We start from the raw sequence: 18792 nt of genomic DNA, 5'->3' as shown, positions 1-18792 counted from the left end.
CCAGGCTGAAGCCAGGAGCCCAGCGGTTTTTCAGGATCTCCCACACGGGTGCAGGAGCCCAAGCACTTGAGTGATCTTCCACTGTTTTCCCAGGTGCATTAGCAGGGAGCTAGATCACAAGTGGAGCAGCTGGGACTCGAACTGGCGCATATATGGGATGCCAGTGCTGAGGGAGGCAGCTTTACTTGCTACACCACAGCACCAGCCCCTAGTTATATTTTTTCTAATACACATTAAAAACATCTTTTCAAAAATTTTAAAAGTTCCATATCCCAGCAGAAATGGCATCAGGTAGTACCAGTTGAAATTTGTGTTTGAACTTCCTATGCACTTAGAATGTGGCTCTTGGCCTTTAAATGCCATCATATGTGAATTGGACACTTTTGACTTGCATCTCATGATTTTGCTCCATTTTTCTCTGCTGCAATTTGGCCAGCACGGCCTGTCTCTCCCTCTATTATCCACTCTGATTAACTCAGCTGCACCTGCCAGCCTCTATTCCTGCGAGCGGGTGGAGTGAGGCGTGCGGAAGAAGTCGTTAAAATGCATGAGTCTGATCACGTTCACTCTTTCCTGTCCAGAGAGCAGGGGCTAAGTCCCTGGTAACTCCCTTGAGCTTTGTGCGGCAGGTCTGGGGGACACTGTTGGGGGCGTGGCTCACTGGGGTCTCCAGGAGCATGGGAGTTTCCTCCAGGATACCTGACGCCAGGGACTGCTGGCAGCCGGGACCAACTCTTTGGAGAATTTTACCTGGCTTCTCCGGAGAAGGCGCTGTGAAGATGGAGCGAGACTGATAGAGGCTGGTGGCTGCTCCTGTCTGTTTCCTTCTTTCTGAGCCCTGCAGTTTCTATCATTTAACCTCCTGTGCCTCCTCGTCTGCAATGGTTACAGATTCTGATTTTGAGGAGCGAGTACTTGGCCTACAGCTAAGATGCTGGTTAATTCTGCCGGCATTGTGGAGTAGTGGATGTGGGCACCGGCTCGAGTCCCGGCTGCTCCATTTCCATTCTAGCTCTTTGCTAATGGCCTGGGAAAGCAGTGGAAGATGCCCTGAGTACTTGCCACTCACAAGGGAGACCCACAAGAAGTTCCTGACTCCTCCCAGCTTTGACCTGGTCACTGTGGTCTCCTGGAGAGTGAACCAGCGGGTGGGGGATCTCTCTCTCCCTGTCTCTCTCTCTGCCAACTTTAACTCTGACTTTCAAATAAATTAATTAAAAAGACACCTGCACTCTGCGTCAGAGTGTCGGGGGGGTACACCTGACTCCTGCTGCTGACTCCGGCTCCCTGCCAATGCAGACTCAGCTCCAGGGCGGGCACCACCCGAGCACTCGGCACCTGCGTGGCGGTGCAGTGGGCTCAGCCTCTGCTTGCAACACCAGCACCTCACGTCCGAGCCAGGTCACGTCCTGCCTGCTCCGCGTCCAGTCCAACTCCCAGCTTTTGTCTCTGGGTGACGACGCAAATGCTCGAGTCCCTGACACCCACGTGTGGGAGCCCCGGATGGAGTTCTTGGCTTCTGCACTCAGCCTGGCGCAGACTTGGCTGTTATAGGCATTTGAGGAGTGAACCAATAAATGGAAGCGCTCTCTCTCTCTCTCTCTCTCTAGAGATATATAACGTATAATCTCACTCTGCCTTTCACTTAAGTAAATAAATATTTTTTTAAAGAGATGGTAGCCATTACCGCCGTCATCATGCACAGCATATGCGGCCAATCTGGAATATTTTCTTTTCTTTTCTTTTTTTGTTTGACAGGCAGAGTGGACAGTGAGAGAGACAGAGAGAAAGGTCTTCCTTTTGCCGTTGGTTCACCCTCCAATGGCCGCCACGGCCGGCGCGCTACGGCCGGCGCACCGTGCTGATCCAAAGGCAGGAGCCAGGTGCCTCTCCTGGTCTCCCATGGGGTGCAGGGCCCAAGCACCTGGGCCATCCTCCACTGCACTCCCGGGCCACAGCAGAGAGCTGGCCTGGAAGAGGGGCAACCGGGACAGAATGCGGCGCCCCAACCGGGACTAGAACCCGGTGTGCCGGTGCCGCAGGCGGAGGATTAGCCTAGTGAGCCAAGGCGCCGGCCTGGAATATTTTCATACTTGAAGTTCATTTCCTCTTTTCCCTTCCTCCCCTCCCTCCCTTCCTGCCACCTTCCCTGTCTCTCCACTTTCCTCTCCTCCTCCTCGCCTTCCTACCTCCCTAAAGGCACCTGCCTGAAGCTGCTGAAAGTGGATCGTGGCCAGGTCCGGGGGGCTTGACTGTCAGGAGGCGTCTGGTCTTCCGTCTAAGGGCAACTGTGATTCGCTGAAGGTCGCAGAGCAGAAACAAGGCAGTAGGGACGTGAAGCTGCCCGCAGAGCCTTGGAAGGAGCGGAGCCCGAGAGGTGCCCTACCCGCGGATCCTGGCCAGGAAGCAGAGGCTGTAGCTCTGCCCCAGGCTTGTGGGGGAGGAGCAGCCCCATTCTCAACTTCCGCACTGGCCACCAAACCCAGACGGAGCGCCTCACCCGACAGCGCGGCCTCAGCCCACAGCCGTCGGTCTCCGAGAGGCAGGCAGGCCGTCCCGGGCCTCGGTGGCACCTCCTGGGCTCCCCGCAAAGCCATTGCTGGCTCCTCCAGGCTTCCATCATCTGCCAGGCGGCTCCCTGCTCAGAGATGAATGTGTTTACTCCCTTGGCTGGCGATGAACTGAGAGAACTAATCGTCCATCAGCCGCGGCTCCCCCTGCCCTGCACGGCCCCGCCCTGCGTGTCCATTTTCTGGCAAAATATGTCCTCGCCTCCACCAGGGCTGCTTGGCAAATGCTAATTTTATCCACAAATTAAAATTTGTTCCCTTGCCCTCGTGTTAATAAAAGTGAAGCGTTTGGAAACATTGCCACGGTGCAGAAGAGAAAGATACGACATAATTTCCCAAACGCCGTCCATCACCGCGCCGCCTTCCGAACGGGCAGGCCTCTCACCCCGACCCCCTCCCGGCCTCCCACCCCCTGAGGCAGCATTTACATTTCTTAATAACCCCTCATTAATATTCATGAGAGGGGGCGGGAAATAATGGCTGAGCACACTGCACTAATTCAATTTCCACCCGCCTTGGCGTGTTTACTTAATCACCAAGGGACCCGGGTTACTCAGTACAATTATTTATTCGGAATTAGATCTGGAGGCATCTGGCCTGGAAACAGGCAACCACAAGCAAAATGGAAATCGAATTCTCTTTGTCCTGTGCTTCCAGCCGCCTCCTCCTGAGTGGCTGCCAAGGCTGCACGCGGCCAGCAGGGCCGGCTGGACAAGCTCTGTGCCTGTTGGACAGCTCCTGAAGGAACTGGCTTGTGCAGGGGCTGAACGTGTTCCAAGTGCCCTGGCCCTTGCAGCAACCTCTCACGGATGGAAACCTAGGAGGCATGGCCAGGCCCCCCATGGGCCACATGCACCGTCCCGGCCAAGAACGTGGTGGCTGGCCAGAGGTGCAGCCTCGGGGGACTGCCAGGGGATTGGCCCAGCCTGGCCATGCCGCGAGCGCGAGGGGAGAGCTTGGGACATTGTTTCTAAGTAATGACTGCTCATTGCTAAGTTTGAGCCTGTCTCCTCCTCCAGGAAGCCTTCTCTAGTCCCCAGGGATAGGCTGGTTTCTCCTGTGACACTAGCATGGACTGGGACCCAGCACCTTACCACTGCGGATGCTCACATAGCTATTTCTAGCTAGTTTCTCAGAGGCTGTTTTTCCCAAAAGTCTGCCTGCTCTGTGCGGGCAGCTCCCTTGGCTGACCTGGCCATCCCTGTGTCCCCAGCCTCGAGCTCTGCCCAGCGCAGAGATGAGTGACAAGTCCTCATCGACTCGTCTGCCTGGTTTCTGACCCTCCTGTCTGCGCTCCCTTACCTGCCAAGGGAAGACAAGAGCGTCCCCCTGCAGGGTTACTTCGAGGAGTCCATGTTTTTGGCACAAAGATCCAGCAGCTTTCAGTAGAGAGGGTGCCAGGTGCCGGGCCCCCTGCTGACCCAGGACAAACACTCAGTCAACCAAAGACACCGTTCTCGTTTCTGATTGAGGCAGAGCCGTTTGGACCCCGAGTAGCCTGCAGTTTGGACGGCCTTTCCCGAGTTCACGCAGTTACTGAGGCTGAACTTGAATTGTGGCTCGGCCTCTCAACGGCTGGATGACCTTGGCCAGTTGCTTAACTTTCCTGAGCCTCAGTTTCCTTCTCTGTAAAATGGGATTAAAAATGGTGGTCACCTTTTGGATACCAGGGAGGATTCAAGGGGTCCCTTATGCAATGTAGCATAGAAGCTAATTCACAAACCTGATGACGTGGGCTGCTGTTGGGGCGGGCATCCAGCAGAGGGAACAGCGTGAAGCCATCTATCTGTTAACTCACCTATTAATTCATGCAACATGACTTTCTTAGCCCCTGGCCTGGTGTCCGACCCAGTGCGAGGCACAGAGGGAGCAGAGGATGAGGCAATGCAGCTGTCTCTGCCGGCAGCCCCTGGGTGATGAGAGACTCAGCAGAGGAGCCGGGGAGAGTGTGGGCTTGGTGGCTTCGCCCAAAGCATCTGCCATGGATACACCCCACTCTCCCAGTGCTCGCAAACTCCTGGGCATCCCGCAAAGTCCAGCTCCAATCGGCCCACTGTCCGGTTCTCTGGCCTCTCCTGGCAAAGCCACAAACCTTCCCCTGTGCGTGCTCCCCGCCCCAGGACTGCCAGCCCAGCCTGCGTCCGCTTTTCAGCCCTCTGCTGTCTGCTCTATGCCGCAGGGGCCCTGGTGGGAGGCAGGGCGGAGCCTGGCAGCTTTCTCCCTGGCCTTGCACAGCATCTCTAGCAGCGGCTGTGCCTCCTCCACGTCTCCAGCCCCCCCTCACTCACATGCTTCCATGTTCCACCAAGGGACCCTGCCCCTGAGCTGCCCGCCTCCCTCTGGCCCTCAGCTCTAAGGGCAGTTGTAGCTTTGAACTCTGACGAGTCCCCGGGTGGCATCTCGGCTCCTGCACCAGCTCCCTGGCTCTGGCTCCCAGCTCCTCCTTTGTAAACGCTGCGGTTCTCTCTGGTTAGACGCTAACCAAGGCACTGCCCTCCCAGGCTGCAGGCTGCGCATGGGACGGGCTTCAGGTTAGATGCCCAAGGCTTGGACACAGAGAAGCTGCCCAAACATGAATGAATGAAGGGAAGAATTTTGATCTTTTTAAAAATGAGATTTTATTTATTTATTTGAGAGGCAGAGTTACAGAGAGAAGGAGAGAGAGAGAGAAAGGTCTTCCATCCCCTGGTTCATTCCCCAATTGGCTGCACTGGCCAGAGCTGTGCCCATCTGAAGCCAGGAGCCAGGAGCTTCTTCCAGGTTTCCCACACAGGTGCAGGGGCCAAAGCACTTGGGCCATCTTCTACTGCTTTCCCAGGCCATTAACAGGGAGCTGGATTGGAAGTGGAGCAGCCGGGACTCAAACCTATGCCCAAAGGGGAAGCTGGCACTGCAGGGGGAGGCTTAACCCACTATGCCACAGCACGGGCCCCTGATAACATGACCTTTCTAGCCAGACTCCACTTTTTTAAAAAATATTTATTTTTTATTTGGAAGTCAGAGTTACACAGAGAGAGAAGGAGAGACAGAGAGAGAGAGGTCTTCCATCCTCTGGTTCATTCCTCAATTGGCTGCAATGACTGGAGCTGCGCCGATCTGAAGCCAGGAGCCAGGAGCTTCTTCCTGGTCTCCCACATAGGTGCAGGGGCCCAAAGACCTGAGCCATCTTCTACTGCTTTCCCAGGCCACAGCAGAGAGCCAGACCAGAAGTAGAGTAGCCGGGACTCGAACCATCGCCCACGTGGGATGCTGGTACTGCAGATGATGGCTTTACCCCCTATGCCACAGCGCTGATCCCAGGGCTCTCCTCTTACTTAGAGAAGAGGCATAAGGGGAAGGAATTTCCTCCTGAGTCAGTAAGCCTCTGTCTGAGCATTAAAATAATGACATGAGGGCCAGTACTGTGGTGCAGCACGTTAAACTGCTGCCTGTGGTGCCAGCATTCAGTATCAGCACTGGTTTGAGTCCCAGCTCCTCTGCTTCTGGTCCAGCTTCCTGCTAATGTGCCTGGGAAGAGAGCAGATGGTAGTCCAAGTGCTTGGGCCCCTGTGCCCATGTGGGAGACCCAAATGGAGTTCCTGGCTCCTGGCTTTGACCTGACTTAGCCCTGGCCATTATGGCCATTTGGGGAGAGAACCAGTGGATGGGAGACCTCTCTCTCTCTCTCTCTCTCTGTGTGTGTGTGTGTGTGTGTGTGTGTCCCTCGCTCTAACACTCTGCCTTTCAAGTAGACAAATCTTCAGAATTAAGATAATAGCGCAGCAACAGCAAGGCTGTAGGGGTGGCTCTGGGCCTGTGCCCTCCAGCGAAGCTCGGTGCCCACGCTGGGCTGAGCCCTTCCAGGCCGGCTCAGTGTTTCTGTGCAGCAGCTGTAGGGCGAGGAGGCAGAGGAGAGAGAAGATAATGGATTGGCGGCAAGAACAAAAGGCGAGGAGGGGCCCAGGGGACAGCAGATGATTTAATCATCGAGACTCATTTAGAGAGGCCCCTTCCCTCCCTTCCTGCCTCCAAAGCACCTGGACCCTCAAGTGCCCGGCCAAGTCCCCTCATTAACATTTCTCGGCACTGGCACTGGGTTGGACGAGAGTCAAGAGCTGCCAGCTCATCTGCCAGACAAGGGGAGGGGCGGGGAGGCACCGGGAGGGCAGGCCTGGGGGTTCAGAGAGGAGACTGCAGGAGCGAAGGGGAATTTCAGAGACGCCAGGGAGCCAGCCTGCTTGTTGTGGGCTGGGTCCCCCCCCACCAGAGCAGGGCCTGAGGCAGAGGCTGGGGGGCAGGGACTGTACTGGGGCGCTGCTCCGCAGGCAGCAGGAGCGGGGAGCAGGCAGAGCTGGCTGCCACAGGAGGACCTGGGGCACCACCCCGACTCCCACGCACAGCGCAGCTCGGGAGCGCTCACCCACTGGTCAGGAGGCTGTGTCAGCGATCCACCGACTCCGAGCTTGAAGAGAAATGACAGCGCTTTTTTACAAAAGCTATTTGAGAGGCAGAGAGAGAGAGAGATAGACAGAGAGAGAGAGAGACAGAGGGAGAGGAAATGTGCTCCTGTGTGCTGACTTGCCCCCAGATGCCCGCAATGACACTGGGAGTCAAGAACTTGATCTCCGTCTCCCATGTGAGTGGCAGGAACTCGATCACCTGAGCCCTCACTGCTGCCTCCCGCAGTGTGCGTTAGCGGGAAGCTGAGTCAGGAGTGGAGCTGGGTAGCTGAACCCAGTGCTGGGACCTGGGACCTGGGATGGCTAGGTCACATGCCTGCCTCAGGGTTGAGCATTGCTGGTAAGGGTGGTGGGGTGCGGTGGGTGGGCAGGGGGTGAGGGGCAGTAATTCCCTTGCACCTTGAGGCTGTGCCTATGTGTCCCCTGAGCAAGGAACCTGGACTTCCAGAACAGCCCAGAGATGGGACACTGCCCCCGTGCATGGGAACTGTGCGCCCTGGCTGCAGCTGGGGTCCGAGCTGGAATGAGGGGCCCGGGGGTGCCCATAGCCTGTCCTGCCAGAGGCACCCCCAGCTGCTCTCCAGCCTGAGTCCTCGGGGCCTTCATTCACGCCACAAACACCTCCTGAGTACTCCTGGGCACCAGGACCTACGGGAGGCACCGGGGAGGGCGCGTGTACATGACCTCTGACCTCACACCGCTGGCGCTCAGATTCAGGAGCAGACGGTAAATCAGGGAGACAGCGATGAACAAGGTGCTCTTGGGGAGTAAATGTTCAGACCGGGACATGCAGTGGGGGAGGGGCACAGCGCCGCCAAGGAGGGTCACTCTGGGTGGGCGGCCGGAGCAGAGCCCAAAGGATGAGGGAGGGGCACACGCGTCTCCCATCACTGAGCCTCTGGCTCTGGAAACTTGAGGTTTTGGATACAATAAAAAGTATTTTTTGAGAACCAATTTAGAATTGAAAGACTCCAAATAAAAATAAATAAATAATAATAATAAAAAAAAAAAAGGCCGGCGCTGCGGCTCACTAGGCTAATCCTCCACCTTGCGGCGCCGGCACACCGGGTTCTAGTCCCGGTCAGGGCACCGGATTCTGTCCCGGTTGCCCCTCTTCCAGGCCAGCTCTCTGCTGTGGCCAGGGAGTGCAGTGGAGGATGGCCCAAGTGCTTGGGCCCTGCACCCCATGGGAGACCAGGAGAAGCACCTGGCTCCTGCCTTCGGATCAGCGAGGTGCGCCGGCCGCAGCAGCCATTGGAGGGTGAACCAACGGCAAAGGAAGACCTTTCTCTCTGTCTCTCTCTCTCTCACTGTCCACTCTGCCTGTCAAAAAATAAAAATAAAAATAAATAAATAGAATTGAAAGACTCCCACTCCCTACATCCAACCAACAGTGACCATTTACTGTCCAATGGTTCCACAAACAAAAGGCCATTGCCAATCCCCTCAAAGCAGGAAGAACATGACCTCAGAACGTGACAGCCCTTTATGTGCGATGCATTTAACTTTATCAGAAACACGCTTGTTGTCCGCCTTAAACTTCTCTCCGTCCCGCGCTGTGACTCGGGCTCAGGACACACGGCTGTTGGCTGTGTCTTCTTGCCCTGGTTTTGGGGGTGAAGGGTGGGCGCGAGCAGTGTGCGTGGATCCGCCCTTGTCCAGGGTCTCCATCTGGGTGGGCAGGTGCTTGGCTGCATCTCTGAGATGGGAGACTTTAACGATTTGTTTGTTTATTTACTTTGATTCTATTGACTTATTGTCATTTTATTTGAAAGCCAGAGAAAGGAAGAGAAACAAAGAGAATTCTTCCATCCACTGGTTCATTCCCCACATGCCCACAGCAGCCAGGTCTGGGCCAGGCTGAAGCCAGGAGCCAGGTTTTCCACGTGGGTGGCAGGACCCCTGTACTTGAACCGTCACTGCTGCCTCCCAGCTCTGAAGTGGGGCACCTGGGCCTCGGGTCAGAGGGAAGTCAGCAGGCCCCGCAGAGTCTCGGGGGCTCACAAGCAGCTCTGGGATGCGCCTTGCCTGGCGGAGCTGCTCTGCCTTGGGGTGAACACGTCAGCCCGGGTTTGCTCAGGCACCGCATCCATGCTGCCCTGGAAAGACCTCACCTTGAACCAGGCGGCTCTCAGCAGCTGAGGCACATCTGAAAGAGTTGACAGCCGGAGGTATCGCCGGGTGCAGTTCCCACACCAGGCAGCAAGTGCTTCCTTGAAGGGGGACCCACACATCTCTCCACCACAGCAGCCACGAGCTGGCTTAACCCCCTCCACAACCCATCAGGGCAGGAATGCAGAAACCCATTACACAGATGAGTTCATCAAGGTTATGTTGCTCGTACAGTGCAGCTTCCAAAGAGTGAGTTAGAGCCAGAACTTGAACCTAGATCTGTCCATGGCCAAAGTTCTATGGTCTCCTCACCACGGGACCCAAGAAGTCCTCTGCACTGGGAGGATCCCTGTGCAAATGGTAGCTGGATGGGGAGCACCAGTGGCCAGTTCCTCAGAGTTTCGCTCCCACAAAGTGCCCTTAGCATCCAGTCTCCCTTATCCCCACCTATCTTTAGGAATGCACCTGTCCCCCACTTTCAGTCCCCGTGGTCCAAGTAAGACTCCACTGCCTGCCCCAAGAGGAAGTCTGAGACCCAGGCTGAGCCAATCAGGTTCTCCTGACCACGCAATTGGTTCATAGCTGGCACATGACCCGAGGAGAACCAACAGAGTGAACTCCAAGCCATGTGCAGGAAGTGCGAGAGGAGAGACTTGCTCTTCCTGGCTGTATTTGAACCTGCAACGGTAAGAACTGGAGCTCCTGGTCAGGGGACCTGAGAATGCAGCCAGCACGGCACAAGAGGGGCTGAGTGGCAAGAAACTGGGTCCTGAGCACATTGTCCGGGCCCCTGGATCCAGCAGAGCCTGACGCCCTTCTATTCCTAGGTTTTTGAGATACAGGAGCCAATAAATTCTCTTTTTGGCTAGGCTGGTTTGGGTTGGTTTCTGTCTCTTGCAAACAAAAGGTTCCAACTCACATCCTATCCTTGTGGAGCTGGCCGGTTAATGGAATGAAGACATCACTCTCGCCAGAGCCCTGCGAGTTCAGGGAGACCCGTGAACAAACCAGGGCTCAGAGACATCAGGGGACTTGGACGAAGTCCTCTGGCTCATTGGAGGCAGAGAAGGAATCTTAATGTTGCACCCACAGTTAGACACCCTGTCCCCTGCCCCTTGGTCCAGTACTGCTGCGCATTGAATGTTGTTCTCACCCCCTACCCTTCAGGGCTCCCGTGGCCCCCTGGACCGCCTCTGCCCCACCCGATCTGGCACCGTCTGTGGACGTGGCCTGTCCTCTGCTGCCTCCCCTGAACTGGGCACGGCTCAGAAGCGAGGCTGGGCTCTGCCTCTGTGGCTGCTGCTGCACCTCGCACAGGCTCACGCTCACCGGCGTCACTGCCCTGTTGTGCTCTTCCCACAGGGGACAGCCCCTTTCCCAGAGGACATGTGAACAGCTCAAGTTCCCCCGGGGCGGATGGGGGTGGCGGGGGGACACCCACCCTCGCGTCCACCCTCCTGCCCACACTGCCAAGGTCCTGTCAGAGGCGTGACAAACAGCTTGGCTGATGGCTTCTAATGTCAGAGATGATGGAAACAGGGAGGCGACAGCAGAAAGAATGGGTTGGGGACGCTTGTCATAACTTTATTTGTGGGAGGTGAGTTCCTGTCACCCGGGTGATGGATGGCAGCGGGCAGGCACAATACAGACCCTGCCACCGCGTCTCTCCCCTCTCTCAGCCAAATGACTTTGGAGATGAAAAATGACTTTCTTAGGAGAAGCAGGGGGAGGGGACGCTCGGGGCGAGGGGGCCGCGTGGTCGGCACCTTGGAACGACTTCTGCTTTTTCTTTCCTGAGAGTTGAGTTTTGCTTACTCCAGCTGCATGGTTTTTTTCTTCCTCCTTCCCTTTCCCCCATCTTCCCAAGAAGATCATTGCTAAACATCCCAGACACACTGTTTACCTTAATTCTCAAAGTGGCCTTAAACAGAATGAATACCTCAGCACCCGTGTGGTGGCACAGTGGGTTAAGCCGCCAACTGCAATGCAAGCATTCCATAACAGAGTGTGGATTTCGGTCCTGGCTGCTCCGCTTCTGATCCAGCTCCCTGCTAATGCGCCTGGGAAAGCAGTGGAAGACGGCCCAAGTGCTTGGGACCCACATGGAGCTCCTGGCTCCTGGCTTCAGCCTGGCCCAGCCCCAGCTGTTGTGGCCACTTGAGGAAGTGAACCAGTGGATGGAAGATCTCCTCTCTGCCCCCACCCTCCTTCTGTAATTTTTCCTTTCAAATAAACAAAATAAATCTTTTTAAAAACTATGCTTTTACAGAAGAGGAGCCTGAGGTTTGAAAAGGGGAACTAACATGCCCAAAGCTCCCCTGTGAGGAAGTGGAAGGCTTGGGATTTGAACCTGGGTCCAAGTACTCTGAAGTGTTCGCTCTACACCAGGTGAGAAAGGCCATAGGAATAGTGTGTGTTAAGTTCCTTGGAAGCACAGTGAAAGGAACAATTAACCTGGCGGGAGAAAATCTGGGAAGACTGCCTAGAAGAGATGACATTCAAGGTGGTCCTTGAAGGGTGAGTAAAATGGTAACTGAGAGGAGACAATTATTAGAAAAAGGTCTTTGTGGATGAGGAGAGAGGATTTGCATACATTTGGGTTTGTATCCCTCAAGCCAGCCACTGCTTCTTTTCGCCTTTCCCACAGCACATGGATTTAGGGGCTAATTCATCCTTGCAAACGGTCATAGATTTTACCAAAGCCATTCATGAACTTCCAATTCTCTGTGAGCAAATGGCTTGGAAATAGGAATGGGAACAATTTTGCCCAAGGAGACATGAGGAATGTTTGCTCAAGGGTTTCTAGAAGGTGTATTTAAAATATCTTTATTTATTTGAAGGAAGGAGAGAGAGAGAGAGAGAGAGAGAGAGAGATCTCCCATCTGCTAGTTCACTCCCAAATGCTTGCAACAGCTGGGGCCAGGCCAGGTCAAAGCTGGAATCAAGGCTGGAATCCAGATCTCCCATGTGGGTGGCAGGGACCTAACTACTTGAGCCATGACCCGCTGTCTCCCAGGGTGCCTTCCAGGAAGCTGGAATTGGGAGTGAAGCTAAGACCTGAGCCCAGGCCCTCCAATGTGGGATGTGGGTGCTGCAAGCAGCCTCCTAGCCCCCGGGGCAAACACTTGCGTCTGGAAAAGGTGGTTTTCGATCTCAGAAAGGAAACGTCTCCTCCTTTGCAGGATGCGCTCGCACCCGCACCTGAGGCCCAGAAGTGTGACCTTGTGGATGGGACCGGCACGGTGCCGACACTTGGGGAAGACAGGCCTGACCTCATTGAGCCGATGAGTTAACGACTCTTGCAGCCACCGTACTCAGAACTTAATCTCTGGGCTGACACATTTGTCTCACTGCTAACCAGCTAGGTTTATGGTTTCCTTTTTGCCGCCCAAAGCATTCTGACTGATACAAGAGGTAAAAGAGGCTGCCAAGCCTCCCGAAGTCCCCCCTCTTATGACCATCACATTCCAGCTTTGGGTTCGACCCAGGAACAGGTTGTGGGAACACATTCAGGCCAAAGCAGACGGTGTGTGCAGGGCTCGCATCGCCTTCTGGTCCATCTGAAATCTGGCTACACTTGGCTGTGTGACCCTGGGCAGGTTACCTAACCTCTCTGAGACTTGGCTCCACCCTTTGTCAGATGGGAATTGAGTGGTTGTTAGGATTAAGTAGTGCTAGCCTGTTCTTAGAAGAACAATAAAAGCTGAGGTGCAGACGGTCTAAGGAGCCAACCAGTGGGGTGCAGGCAGGTGCAAATCCCCCAGAGCCCCATGTGTTAACCACTGCGTCTCCTACCTCTGGGAAGCAGGCTCACAGCCAAGCACCAAGGCCAGGGCTGAGGGCCCAGGGCTGGCTGGGTTTGCAGCCGCTGAATCCTTGCTCCTTGGCACCAGCTCAGCCAACAGAGGCTGGGAGGTGACTTTGCTTCCTCCCTCCCCTCCCGCCCTCGCCCCCCCTCTCCTGGACAGTATTTCCCTGGGGCTCCCGTTAGCAATTTGCAGAGCGAAGGCACGCACAGGCAGTTCAGGGGTGGCGCGGGCTCGGCGGCTCTGGTATTGTTTTTAATTCAATATTTTGTCCCTGTGCGCCAGCCTTCTTTATTGGATGAGAACACTGTTATTGGATCCTGCCCTGCAGGAGCGCATGGGGGCTTCCCTGGACGATGACAGCCGGGTTGTTCCAGAGTCTGATGAGTCAAGGCAGGGCGTGAGGATGGCAGAGAGTTCCAGAAAATCTGGTGGTTACAAGCTGTTCTGTGACACGCACAAAAATATTAACATATGTATTCCCCGACCTTTCCCGGTGACCTCCCTCCTCGGGAAGACGGAAGCCCAGGAGGCAGCCTTCACGTCGTCCTCTCCTCCACTGCACATCCCCTGCCTCCCCCGGTCCCCCTGAGTCTTTTCACGTTTCTCCCTGCCCGGTGCCATGAACCCCAAACCCCTCCAGCCAGGACAGCTGGTCTACCCCATTCTCCCCTGCTGCCCTCCAACCATGGCCCTTGTTATAGACACTGTGACTCAGGATCTCCTGAAAAGCCCGAGCTAAGGACCCGGATGCACAGAGGTTATTTGGGAGGTGTGAGCCCAAGGAAGCCCTGGAAGTAGGGGAGTGGGAAAGCAGATGGTCGAGGGGTTGGGGGCTCCCATTCAGGTTATGCTGTGGGTAGCTTGGGTGTTAGCCTTGCCAGCTTCGGTCCCACCCCAGCCTTCAGGGCAGCCTCTGGCTCCCCCTAGCTGAGGAGTGAGAGAGCCGTGTCCTATCAGGCTGACGGCCTTAAAGGAGTGGCAGGGCGGGGCAGGGAGAGGGCTGCGTCCCTTAGCACTTCTGAGGGCGCTGCAGGTGTTGGAGAAAGCCCTCGGGTGAGGAGCCAGGTCTGAGACACTGAGATCGCTGAGACCCAGGCTAAGGGAGTAAGGGTGGTGCAGACACTGGCTCTGCCTTGGAGCCCCCGCTCACCCTCCTCCATGCTGTGGGATAAATCCTTCTCTCCGTTCCACCAGGCCTCAGAGGGCTGGCTCCTGCCCACCTCTGCTCCCTCACCCCACCTTACTTTCCCCTTACTCGCCACTACATCCTGGGAAAAGTGCTCACAAGTAATCTCAGGGGCTAGCGTCACGGTGCAGCGGGGTAAGTTGCTACCTGCGATGCCGGCATCCCACATCACAGAACTGGTTCGGGTCCCAGCTGCTCGGCTTCTGGTCCATCTCCCCGTTAATGCACCCAGGAAAGGCGGTGGAAGATGGCCCAGGTGCCTGGGCACCTGCCACTCATGTGCGAGAGCAGGATGGAGCTCCTGGATGTGAGCTTCAGCCTGGCCCAGCCCTGGCTGCTGTGACCACTTGGGGAGTGAACCAGTGGATGGAAGATTCTCTCTCTCTCCTTCTTTCTGTTGCTCTGCCTTTCAAAGTCCTTGGGCCCCTGCACCCACATGGGACACCTGGAAGAAACTCCTGGCTCCTGGCTTTAGATCAGCCCAGCTCTGGCTGTTGTGGACATTTGGGGAGTGAACCAATGGATTAAAGACCTTTCTCTCTCTCTGCCTCTGCTTCTCTGTAACTCTGCCTTTTAAATAAATAAATAAATAAGTAAGTAAATAAATAAATCTGGCTGGTGCTGTGGCTCAATAGGTGAATCCTCCGCCTGCGGCGCCGGCACACCGGGTTCTAGTCCCTGTCGGGCGCCGGATTCTGTCCTGGTTGCCCCTCTTCCAGACCAGCTCTCTGCTGTGGCCCGGGAGTGCAGTGGAGGATGGCCCAAGTGCTTGGGCCCTGTACCCACATGGGAGACCAGGAGGAAGCACCTGGCTCCTGGCTTTGGTGTGCCGGCCGCAACGGCCATTGGGGGGTGAACCAACAGTAAAGAAAGACCTTTCTCTCTCTCTCTCTCACTGTCCACTCTGTCTGTCAATAAATAAATAAATAAGTAAATAAATCTATCTATCTTTTAAAAAAAATTACAGTGACCCACCACTACCGAAATCAAGAACTGTGGGTGGGCCGGCGCTGTGGCTCAATAGGCTAATCCTCCGCCTGTGGCGCTGGCACCCCAGGTTCTAGTCCCGGCTCCTGGCTTCGGATCAGCGTGGTACGCCAGCTGCAGTGCACGGCCTCAGAGGCCATTGGGGGGTGAACCAATGGAAAAAAGAAGACCTTTCTCTCTGTCTCTCTCTCTCACTGTCCACTCTGCCTGTCAAAAAAAAGAAAACCGTGGGTCTCCTCCACTAGACTGGAAGTTTCTGGAAAGCATATGCTTTCCTGCTCTCATTTTTGCATCTTGCATCGTGCCTTCCAGCGCCTGCTACGTGCGGGGTATCTGAACCAGGCTGCCCAGGGGAGTTCTTGCAGACGTCAGGGACTGTGTTCCGGTTTTTCTCTACCAGCCATGAAGTGCTTCGGAACCACAGGCCTCCTTGCAGCACACCAGGGAAGAGGGAGACTGTGTTTAAAATGAATGAAGACGTGGTTTTATGTGAAACCCCACACCATCTCGTACCAGGCTCTACCCTCCAAAGCTGAAACAAGTGTGGAGGTTGAGGGACAGTCTCGAAGGCGGGTCTACCTCTCCATCCTCCCCTCCCACGCAGAGGCCGGAGGACCCATTTCAGCTCCGTGCTGCTGGTGCACAGCCTGAAGCCACGGGAGGAGCCGCCTGGAGCAGGGGAGCAGGCGTCTGTTTTCGTACTTGCTGGTTAGCAGCTCCAGACCCCACGCCAGCCACCAGGACCTGTGTGGTGATTTGGGGTTAGCGTCGGTCTATCCCTGTCTCAGACTCCTCTTTCTGTTTTTTCCTTCTCTCCTATTTTCCTTTCACATGTGCTATCTTGCTGTGCTTTATGTAGCTGTATAAACCCCCTTAATTCTTTTCTGGAGGCCGGTGGTGGTGTAAATAAAAACATGGAACATAAATATAAACTGTAACAAGCACTATAAAATCCTATTCCTAAAATATCAGCCGTGGTTGTTTGTTGTGAGAAAACAGGATGATTACCGGGGGGGAAGGGGGGGTGGGGGTGGGCAAAGGGCACAATCGTGCGATTTTGCAAAGCCCCAGGCATGGGCATTCTAAATAACTGGAAAATATGCCATAAAGATGTTGTTTTTTTATTATTTGCCTTTATAGATGTTTGTATATTCTATATATCTAGTTTATAACTTACTTCTGTAATACTTGATCAAGGTAGAAATTGAGAAAATGCAAATAAGCAAAAAGAAGGTACTTAAAGCACCCGATAGCTGGGCGCTCAGAGAACATCACCACCAAGAGGCAGTCACAGCCCCGCGTGTCTTTTTCGTGTAAGATTTGGCCAGGGGAGGCCTCAGCAGACCCTGAAACAGGGAAAGCAGTGGGAGGAGGAGGGGAAAGAAGAGAAGGATGAGGAGGAAGAGGAGGGAGCGGTGGCAAAGGAAAGAACTTGAAGTTTTGTGTGCATTTCTGATGGTAGACGTGGATGGAGGAGAAGACAGGGCCTGCAGGTCTGACTTAGGGATGAGATCCGAGTTTCGGCCGCTTTTGGGGTGCAGCAGGTTAGGGGACCTCCGGAGACACCAGTGTCACCCATGAGCACTGGTTCCTAGCCCGGCTGCTCCGCTTCTCATCCAGCTCCCTGCTCATGCACCTGGGAAAGCAGCGGAGGATGGTCCAGGTCCTTGAGCCCCTGTCACTCACGCGGGAGACCCAGATGGAGTTCCAGACTCTTGGCTTCAGCCTGTTGTGGCCATCTGGGGAGTGAACCAGTGGATGGAAGCTCTTTGTGTATCTCTGTAACTCTGCCTATCAAATAAATAAAACAAATCATTTTAAAGATTTTTATTAAAAAATTAAATAAATCTTTTAAAAAAGATTATTTATAGAAAAATCAAAAAATCTTTTTAAAAAGATTTATTTTTTTATTTGAAAGGCAGAGTTTCAGAGAGGAAAGACAGAGAGGGAGAGACAGAGAAAGGTCTTCCATCCTTTGGCTCACTCTCCAAATGGCCACAACAGCTAAGGCTGTGCCAGGCTGAAGCCAGAAGCCAGGAGCTTCTTCCAGGTCTCCCACATGGGTGTAGGGTCCAAGCACTTGGGTCATCTTCCACTGCTTTCCCAGGCACATTAGCAGGGAGCTGAATCAATAGTGGAGCAGCTGGGACTTGACCTGGCGCCCATATGGGATGTCAGCACTTCAGGCCTGCTATGCCATAGTGCTGGTCCCCAAAATAAACCTTTTTTTTTTTTTAAATCCATACTGGAGTATAACAAATGTCCTGTTATACACACTGGAGACAGGTTTCAGAAGTGTTAGAAAGAAATGAAACCCGAGCCTCACAGGTAAGATGCAGGGAACAGGCAGAGCTGCCGGGGCACAGACAGGTGTGGCCCAGCACTGAGGATGACTGCCCACACCCCGTGTTTCTGCAGGATGCACGTACGGCTCGGCTGCTGGGAGGACCCACGCAGAAGGCTGAGGCACCTCCATGCTGATGCAGCGCCTGGAGCACCCGACACTAGTGCCCAGGCCAGGGCGGCTGTGGCAGGAGCAGGGCTCCCTTTTCAGGTGACATAGGGGCAGCAGGTGCCAGAGCAGAGAACACTGAGGGGCTCAGCCAGGACTATGCCTGCGCATATGCAAGGCCAGAAATAACTCTTTTGTTCCTGAGAGGTGGCCTGAGGGTCTGGTACCGGTGCAGGTGGCAGCTCTGGGTCAGAGAATGGTAATTGATGTCAATGTAGCATCATTTATTTGCGAAGGATCTGAGACTTGGAGAACTGCAGGTCTTATAAATATATATGGTGGGGATCTCCTTTATTCCTGAGCAGAATGTTCCGATTTCACTATGAACGGAGGAGTCTCTGAAGCTTCTGAGAAGGCTGAAGTAGATCAGTTCTCCTCAAGGCACTAATGTCTCGGGATACTTATTTGCATTACTTGACAAACATGGCTTCTGTGATCAAATGAGTTTGGAAAACATCAGTCGAAACAAAGTCACAGTTTTCCTCCTATAAGGCTGCTCAGAGCTTTTAATATAGGCAGGTGCATTGTGATCCTCCAAGAAGAGGTGCAGATTTAGCAACCGCCTCTGTACCCCTCTGGAGTGGGGCGGGCAGGGCTATTCTGTGCCTGCAGCGTTGCTGGCGTTAACTTCAGTGACTGGTCTGGGAGTGGTTCCCGACATCTACTGGGTACTCATCAAATGCTCAGTTTATCCATCGGTCATGGTGACTGTCAGTGACGGGAACGCCATCCTTCGGTACCCAGCTGGCTTGGTTTTATATAACTGTTGCCGCACAACAAATTACTTGAAAATTAGGATAAAATAACAAAAGCACTGATTACTTCACTGTTTCTGCGGGTTAGGAATCTAGGAATGGCTTAGATGGATGGTTCTGTCTGCCCGATCCTCAAGAGGTTGCAGTCATGGAAGGCTTGGCTGGAGTTGGAAGCTCCACTACCAAGATGGCCCCAGTCAATATGACCAGTGGCCATGCCCAGAGTGCCCCCGCCACACTGGACAGATCTGACCTGGCAGTCTATTGGCTGTTCCAGTAACGATGGACAGTGAGTTCTAAGACGAGCTCATGAACGATGCTGTGCCTTCCCACAGTCTCTTGGATCAGCCTTGTGTGATGAGAACACTAAACCAGCCTGGTAAAAGAGAAACTGGAGTCCAGCCAACAATTGTTGTCAGCTT

Source organism: Oryctolagus cuniculus, chromosome 11 (genome assembly GCF_964237555.1).
Source record: "Oryctolagus cuniculus chromosome 11, mOryCun1.1, whole genome shotgun sequence".
NCBI classification, from domain to species: domain Eukaryota; kingdom Metazoa; phylum Chordata; class Mammalia; order Lagomorpha; family Leporidae; genus Oryctolagus; species Oryctolagus cuniculus.
Note: the sequence above shows the minus strand (reverse complement) of the source record.